Here is a 9,552-nt window from a genome sequence, read left to right on the forward strand (position 1 = left end):
GGGGAGAGGGGAGTGGGAGGCAGGCTTGCAGGGTATACCCTTTGGTTGGTTGATGATGCATGGGGAGGATTGTAACCATGGCATGGCAATTAAATGATATAGGAAAGAATGAATGTAAACTAATGTTCTCCCATGTGAACTATCACATAACTCACAATAAAACATTAAAAAAAAAAAGAAAAGAAATCAAAGAAGTACTGAATCAGGAAAATTTGGTACACAAACCCTCTTTAATGTGTTCAAGAGCAAATATGTTAATTTTTTAGCTATTATGAATAATATTGTTATAAGCATTCATGTACAAATTTCTTCATGGACTTATGTGCTCATTTCTCTTGAATATATTCCTAGGAGAGCACTTGCTGGTTTATATGGTAACTTGGAGTCCTGGTGTGATGCCGTAGGAAATGCACTCGATCTCAAGGTTAGTTTGAACCATAAGATTGGTGGTTCAAACTCACCAGCTGCTCTTGGAAACCCTATACAAAGTCAGTATGAGTTGGAAACAACTCGAAAGCACTTAACAAGAACAACAATATGATAACTTGGAGTGCTAGTGTGATCCTGTAGGATAAACACTGGACTGCTAACACTAGACTGTGTCACAAGGTCAGTGGCTTAAACATGTAAGCCACTCCTCGGATACCATATAAAGGGTTGCTATGAGTTGGAACCAACTTGACGGCACTTAATAACAACAGCAAAAACAACAACATAGTAAATTTTTACTTAATTGTTTGAGAAACTTCGATTTTCCAAAGTGATTACACTATTTTACATTTCTACCAGCATTCTATGAGAACTCTTATTCATCCATATCCTTGCTAATATTTGTTACCTTTCAGACAACAAGGGAAATAAAACAAATTATTTTGGGCAACGTTAAATTCTTCACATAACAGAAAACTTTGAGCAAGTTTATGATTTAAAAGATGTGTTGTCACAAATGGGATTTAAGTGAATTTATGATCAATGTGTCTCTGCTATGTCTTCTATATTTTTGTAAGTTCTTGAGTACATTCTACAATGGTGAGTAACCTTTGTGAGCTTTTCTGTGTACTCAGAGGAATCTGCCATCTTGACCCTTAATTTCTCTCTTTAACAGGAGGTACTACAAGTAACCTGGGTAACAGGATATTAAGTATATTAAAAACCATGTAGCCAACTATACAGTAAAGATCTATTTTCAAAATTTTAATAGTGACCCTGTTGAGTGAGAGAGTAGGAGTGATGTTAACCTTTTTGAATCCACCATTGTGCTATAGTTAATGGCTATTGCATTTTCAGTTAAATAAAAAATATATATATATGTGGTGCTGCAGGATAAGCACTGGACTGCTAACCAAAAGGCTGGTAGTTCAAACCCACCAGTCACGCCTTGGAAACACCATACGTGGAAGTTATGAGTTGGAATCAATTTGACAACACTTAACAATAACAACAGCATATAAAAATGAATTTATCAAAATATTTGGGCAATGTGTTATGAAACATACAGGAAGTTATAACTCTGAACAAGTAGGAATATAAAGATTTCATTTGGCCATTCAATAATTTATAGTCAGAGCCTGTCCTCCCACTCACCCTGTGCTCTATTTAAAGCAAATTGTTTCTATTCATTGTTAAGATGGCCTGGATCCATTTTATTTAACTATGGTACATGCATCATAAATTAATACTGGCCTTTCTCAGTGTAGCCAAGAATACAATAGAATTACTAGAGTCTCTTTATTTTTATGGAATAACTATGTAATCAGTTATATGACCTAATATTCCATTAGCCAAATTATTCTCAGTTTCTATATTCATTAAATGCAAAAAGGACTATGTTTAATTTGCTCTGTACCTCTCCACATTTTATCTTATCCTGAAAAGCTGAAATACCCTTAGTATTTTCTTTAAATTCAGAAGATTCCTTTAATCAGAGGTTAAAAACATAATAGATATGGAAGAGTGTAGTAGATTTTTAAAATCAAATATTAAATTTCACCAATATGTTTGGTATTCTGCTATGTAGTAGAGGTACACATGCAAGCAAAAGAATTTCTGCCTATTAGATGTTAGAGTTTAAAGGAGGAGACAGATAAATATGATAATGTAATACATGTTTTCTGACAAGAGTAAGTTAAATTTTTAAATGAGACCTCAGAAAGGAAGAAGATAGGTCTCTCAGTGTGTGTATGTGTTTGTACATTTGTGTGTGTTGGGAAAGAGGAGACAGTTTCAATACATATCTCAATGAGAAGTTGAAACTTGAGCTTTATCTTGAAAGATAAATAGATGTTAGGTAGGCAATTGGAAAAGGGAAAAAGATAACGGGGAAATGGATGAACAAATCCAAATAGGCTTGACATGTGAGGCATTTTTATGCGTCTGGATCTCATTTATCATAGCTGGAGAACAGTGGTGGGAGACACGGCTGGTGGCATGAGTAAGTGATGCTCTGTAACTGAGTTAGAAGTTTGAACTCTCTGCTATGTGCTATGGAAGTGGTTCTCAAAGTGTGATCACAGTCCAGTAGTATCAGCAACACCTGAGAACTTAACATTAACATTAACAGTTCATACCACAAATCCAAACAGCCCTAGTGGAGCTGCGAGACATAGTGTTTGGCTGCTAAACCCACCAGCAGCTCAGAGGGAAAAAGAGGCTGTGTACTGCCATAAAGATTTATACTTTGCAAAACCCTACATGTGGAACATAGTGGCTCCATACATAAGCACTGGACTGCAAATAACAAGGTGCCCAGTTAAAGCCACCAGCCATTCATGGGAGAAAGATGACACTTTCTGCTCCTCCAAAAATTTAAAAGCCTCAGAAAGCCTTACAGGGTCTCTATGTGTCAGAACCAACTCGATTGCACTTAACAAAAACAACCACGAACCCTTGGTAACCACTGATAACCTGAGCTTTAAATTCTGATGTAAACATTCTAAACAAAGGGACAATCCTTTACCTGCTTTCCATATAACATAATAGCTTTAATTTTAAAATACCTTTTGGCACTACTCATTTAATGACCTGTATCCCACTGCCTCTGACTTAATACAAAGACAGGAATAAGTAATTAGAGCTAAAATAAAATATTTTAAGGTTGGCTCTGAAGAAAGCTTTTCAGGTCGCTCTCTGGCTTCATATTGCCATTACTGGGTTAGAACAAAACTTGTCCCAAGAGTTTGGGAGAATTAGTTCAGGATACTCAATAGCATTTTAGCACTTAATTGGCTTCTGGTCTAAGTCTGGGTGTCTGAGACAGATTCTATTTAATAATTTATGTTCAATTATTTTTAAATTAAATTGAAATGACCTTTGAATATCTGGGGCATGTATTTTCTAGGAAATCACCATGTTGCCAAGCTTCAAGCATTCATACTTGTGATACCACAGCACTTGGCTCATATTTGACAATAAACTGACATTTGAATTTGTGGCATCTCTCTGATATTTCTCTTTTGCCTAAGTGAAAATGCCCAAGAATCTAGTCATATAGTTTATTTTGCCTATTAGAAAATTAATTCTGTAATGGAAAAATCACATTAACTCAGTAGAAAGAGAGTATTTAGATTATAGAGAAGTTATTGGGAAAGAATCCAGAGGAAGTTCTCCAAGTTTCAGTTCTGCCAAGAATTTAGTAACAAAGATTATATATTTGTGGAAAACAGCTTTATATATTTCCAAAATCACTTAAATGGTTTTGAAGCCAATGTGCATATAAAATCATAATCTTGAAAAGAGATACTTCTGTTTTAAAGAATATGAATATTTATGATCTGATTTGAAGTTCATATGTATAAAGCTCCTTTAATTTATATTTTGCAATATATGTCATATTTTATGATGTAAATGGGCTGTGTAGAAAATAATTGAAATTATTAATGGAATTAGTAAGCAATAATATAAATGGTTATTACTATTTGATTTGATAATATTCTTCCAATAATTCAATTTGCTTAGTTAAATGTTCATTATATTATTTCTTTCTAGTAGGTTCCAGTAATTACTATTGCATCTATTATTGTAAGCAAAACTGACCTGGACATCATCTTCTCTTCTACATGGTATACAATTATACCATGTAGAAGAAAAGAAACCAGTAATTATGAGTATGAGAGGTGTCATGAGAAGATAAACATATAGCAAAATGGATAGCCTTGAAGACCTATACCTATACTAATTTGAGGACAGGGCTTTCTTGTCACATCCGACAACTTGCTCTACTCCGCAACCAGTATGGAGAGATTAAACCCGAGTAGGGGCGATGGGAGGTTAGATAAAAGGAAAACACAAGACACAAAATGAAAATAGTAAAGTTGGAACCCAATGGGACACAGCACTCTGATGAGGATACTGTGACTCAGGCTAGATTCAGCAAGTTTATTATATACACATTTCAGAAGAGAGTGCTGGAGGCAGGGAAACAAATGCAAAAAAATATCTGGTATTATTGATGCAAGAAGTAAGCAGGACTTTATCAAAAGAATGTAACCTGTGGTTGCTAAGGAGACAGAGAAAGGGCTTGCAGATTTGAACTTATGGCCATACAAGGAAAAAGCCTTCCAAGTTTCCTGTTCTCCAAAGCAGCCCTGCCACATTTCCTCAGGAGGCTGCTTGATCTGGGAGCAGCCCGATTTTCAGGACTACAACTGTTCAGTTGCAATCCTTCAGTTAAACTAACCCCAAGTCTGAAACCCTCAGCTCAAATTGCTCCCAACACTTTCTGTAGAAAATGAAATTTAAAATTAATCTTGAACAATGACTAAGTAGAATGTTAGAGTATGTTAGATATGTGAAAAGCCAGAAAGTGAGGGAGATTCATAAAGTGAAGAAATCCAGTATGGCTTGGCCATATAAAGCTATTTATTGCTAGCTGCTGTCAAGTTGATGCGAGTTCATAGTGACATTATGCACAACAGAACAAAACACAGCCTGATCCTGCACCATCCTAAGCATTGTTGTTAAGTTTGAGCCCATTGCTGTTGCCACTGTGTCAATTCATCTCTTTGGGAGTCTTCCTCTTTTTGCTGACCCTCTCCTTTACCTAGCATGATGTTCTTCCCCAGGGACTGGTCCCTTCCGATAATATGTCCAAAGAGAGATTCAGTCTTGCCATTCTGACACTGAAGGAGAATTCAGACTGTATTTCTTCCAACACAGAGAAGTTTGCTCTTCTAGCAGAGCTAATTGTTGTTGTTAAATGCCGTTGAGTTGGTTCCGACACATAGCGACCAAGTATAGGGTTTTCAAGGAGCGGCTGGTGAGCTTGAATTGCCGACCTTGCAGTTCAAACCAACCTTGCAGTCCAGCTCATTAACCCACAGCACCACCCTAGAATTTGAGAGTAGAAAAGATGATGATGTAGAAGGAAATGAGAGCCAGAGCATAATAGGCCACATAAACTATGTCGAAAAGACTTGATTTTATCTAAGGCCTATAAGAAGAAATTGTTGGATTTAAGTAGGGGTCATTTCTGATTGTATTTGCATTTTAAGAGATCTCTCTGGCTAATAGTATGTAGAAAGACCGACATAGAAGTAGAATAGAAATGATGATAGTAATTTATTGGCCGTAGCAATGGTCCAGACAAGGTAATATGGTGGCTTGACTTAGATTAAGGCCATGTCAGTGGGAATGGAGAAATTCTGAGAGAGAATTGAGTTATCTTAATTAGAAGAAATGGATCTTGGTGATGATTGTGGGGTGTACATGACTTCATACTAACTTGAATTGATTTGTTATGTCTGATGAAGTGAAATCAGAACTGACCTGAATTTTTTAAATTTGGGTGATCTGGATTGCTAACCAGAACAGAAAAACCTACAGATTGAAGTCCAGAAATGGAAGTTGCAGAAGAGGAAACAGTGCCTCCTTTCATGATCCTAATACCTGGCACTGAATTATTGTCAGTACTGTAGAGAGCAACATATATCCAGAGGGACAGTAAATCACCATCTTAGAGCTAAGACTGTTTTAGATTCAGCTGATCAAGAAATTTGGTTATTTTGCAACACACACATTGCCCTTATTTTCTAAGAGGGAAATTGTCTTTATTTTCTAAGAGGGAAATTAAATTTTGAGCAGAACTTAATCCTGTAATTTTAAATTCACCCATATTTTAAAAGTTCAGATCAATTTCAGTGTCATTTCATCAGTCATGACTGAACCAGATTGAATTGGCTTGAAACCCTGAGTGTGTGTGTTATGCTCAGTGGTATCAATAAAAAAAAATAAATTAAAAAATAGGATTGGGTTTATGACTTGAGAAACTAGATGGAAGGCACTATTCTTTACTAATAATTTATGAAATTACTGCTAGATTAAAAGAAAGAATTCCATTTTTCTGTTATGTTATTCAATGATAGAACATACAGAACTAAAAATTGCAAAATATGAGGATAAGTCATAAAGTAATTCTACAAAATTATAGAAAACTGTATTAGATAAAAATATCAAAATGTGAATCTATTGTTTCTCAATATATCATCTACCCAGATTATACACTTCTAAAAGTATGGTTTCCAACTCTATAAGCCATCACTGAAGCTGAAGAAAACTAAAGTCCAAATTAGTCAAAATATAATCTTAAATACCTCCCACCTAAATTTAGATGCCATCTCAAGAACAAACTTAATGCATTAGATTATAATGAACAAAGATCAGAAGCGTTGTAGGATGACACCAATAATATCATCCATGAAGAAAGCAAAATTATTTAAAAATACAGGAAAGAAAGAAAAAACTAAAATGGATGTTAGAAGACTGACATTTGTTCTTAGAGTCAAGAATCTAAAACACCCAAAAGAAATGATGAAGCAAAAGTGCTAAATGGGAAGTTTCAAAGAGCAGCTTGAGAAGACAAAGCCAAGTATAATAGTGAAAGGTGCACAATCTGAAGTTAGGAAACCAAAAGAGAGAAACACACTTACCATTTCTCAAAGTGAAAGAACTGAATGAAAAATTGAAACCTCAGGTTTGGATACTGTAGTAGTCCATAGGCAAAATACTGAGTGATGCAGAAAGCATCAAAAGAAAATGGGAGGAATGCACAGAGTCTTTATACCAAAAAGTCATTATACCAAAATGGTAGTAGCATATGATGAAGAACTGATGCTATTGGAGCAAGAAGTCTAAGATGAATTGAAGACATTGGCAAAACACAAGGCTCCAGGAATTGATGGAATACCAATTGAAATGTTTCAACAAATTGATATAATGCTAGAAACACTCACACATTAATGCCAAGAACTTTGGAAGACAGCTGCCTGGTCAACTGATTGAAAGGAACCGATATTTGTGTCCAATCCAAAGAAAAGTAACCCAATGGAAAGCACAAATCACCAAACAATATCAATAATATCACATTCAAAAAATATTTTATTTAAGATAATTCAATTTTCTTAAAATTTCTTCAAAATAAGACTCATGATTGTTTTGGATCCTTCAGGAAAATCTATTAAGATTACTTCTTGAGAATCCATCAAAAGAGTTGCCATGGCTTCTGAACTGACTTTTCTGCCTTGAAGTTACTAACCCAGCAGTCTCCTGGGAAGCCATTGTTTTGATTGGATTTTTTTTTTTTTTAAAGTAACCTAAGGAGATGAAGACAAATATATTATTGAGAGAACTTATCTGCAGCCAGCCACTGATCACATAGACATGTCTAAACACATTGTGTTTGGAATAAACATGTGCATATAGGAACTGTAGCCTTAGTAGCAATACTTTTTAACTTATGTGCTCTAATACCCTAAACATGCTTATATAAAATGCAGTGCTTATGAAAAATGCATGCTTAAGGAACTTTACTTCTGCTTGCTTTCTTTCAAAAAACATGTTCATAGCACACTTTTCATAAATAAGGTTTAGAAAATATTAAAAATTCAAGTAATTTGCAGAGTTACATTTTTTTCAGGGAGAAAAAAGGCCAACAATAATTACACATTTTAAAATGGATCAAATGATGTTAAATAACATGTTTCAAAACAACAATCATGGGACCCTTTCTGGAGGATTGGATTTACGTTCCACCCACCTTCCTATCCCTTTTCAGTTTTGTCCTTAGGAAAATGTTGTACGTTTGATTTTCAGTGAATGACCATTCCATGGTGAGCATACCTCACTAGTGTTGTTTGTTGTCTCCCACTATAAACCTGTCTACTGCTTGGTGGAAAATTGGACACGAGGGTGAGTTCCTTTCCAGACCAGAAAGATAGTTGAGGTCAATAGTCTCAGGTCCCTCCAGGCTCTTTCTGATCAGTAAATCCCATCGTTTTTTTTTTTTTTTTAATTAAATAATTTTGAGTTTTGTTTCACATTTTCTCCCACTCGATTTGAGACCCTTTAATGTGAGCCCTATCTGGGAAGTTAGTAGAGATAGCTGGACACTGTTTAATTCTTCTGGCCACTGAGTCAATGAGACTGATGTTTGCATGCTCCATTTGTCTATTGGGCTAATTTATTCCAAGCTTCTTCACGCTCATCACTCTTCTTTCTTCCACACATGGAGAGACCAATAATTGCATCTTAGACGGCCACTCATGAAATTTCAGGATCCCAGGTGCTACTCACCCAAGCAGGGTGTAGAACATTGTCTTTATGGACTATGTTATACCAATTGACCATGGTGTTCCATGAAACTATGGTCCCGAGCCCCCAGGCCCATAAACTCATTGTCTTTAAGATGTTTGACAATATCTAGGACATTTTCATCATTTTGCCTGCTGTATGCTCCACTACATTCATAGTTGTATTTGCAGGACAGGTAAATACTAATGTACAAATATTCTTTCAAACTCTTATATATTTGTGGAATATATAAATGTATATTCCCCACTCTTCCTCCCTTACCCATTCAACATATGCCGCAATCCATGCATCTACGCACAGAACACAGTTGTTCTAAGGTTTTGTATATATCACTATTTACCTCTATCCCCTTTAGCCCATATATATACCTCCTGTGTCTTCACCTGTCTTCATTATTCTTCTGCTACCCTCCCTCTTCTAGTATACTGTCCTCCCCTTTCTTGTATATAGGAGTCCTGGTGTGGGACTGTAGGATAATACATTGTATTGTATGGTTGGCTTGAACTGCAAGGTCAGCAGTTCAAAATCAATAGCTGTTCCTCAGAAACCCTATACAGATTCGCTATGAATTGAAACTGACTTGATGGCACTTAACAACAAGCAACAACAACAATTCATGTATATTGTCCTCCCCATCACCTGAGCTAACATATGTCTACTTGAGCTAATATATGTCTACTCTCTAACCAGTGAATTACTCTCCCTCCCTCTGACACTTTGATGCCATCAAAGTATATGTCATTAAGTCTGGAAACCTTTTCTAAAGATTTAAAAATAATGGTCTCATATAATATTTGTACTTTTGTCATTAACTGATTTAACTCAATAGAACCCTGGTGTAGCGCTGTGGGTTAATGCGCTGGACTGCAATGTTGTTTGAACGGTAATGTTGGTGGTTCAAGTACACCAGCCCCTTCTCAGAAACCCTACACAGGGCTTCTATGGGTTAGCACTGACTGGACTACACTT

This window comes from Chrysochloris asiatica, unplaced genomic scaffold (genome assembly GCF_000296735.1).
Source record: "Chrysochloris asiatica unplaced genomic scaffold, ChrAsi1.0 scaffold00136, whole genome shotgun sequence".
In the NCBI taxonomy this organism is placed as follows: Eukaryota; Metazoa; Chordata; class Mammalia; order Afrosoricida; family Chrysochloridae; genus Chrysochloris; species Chrysochloris asiatica.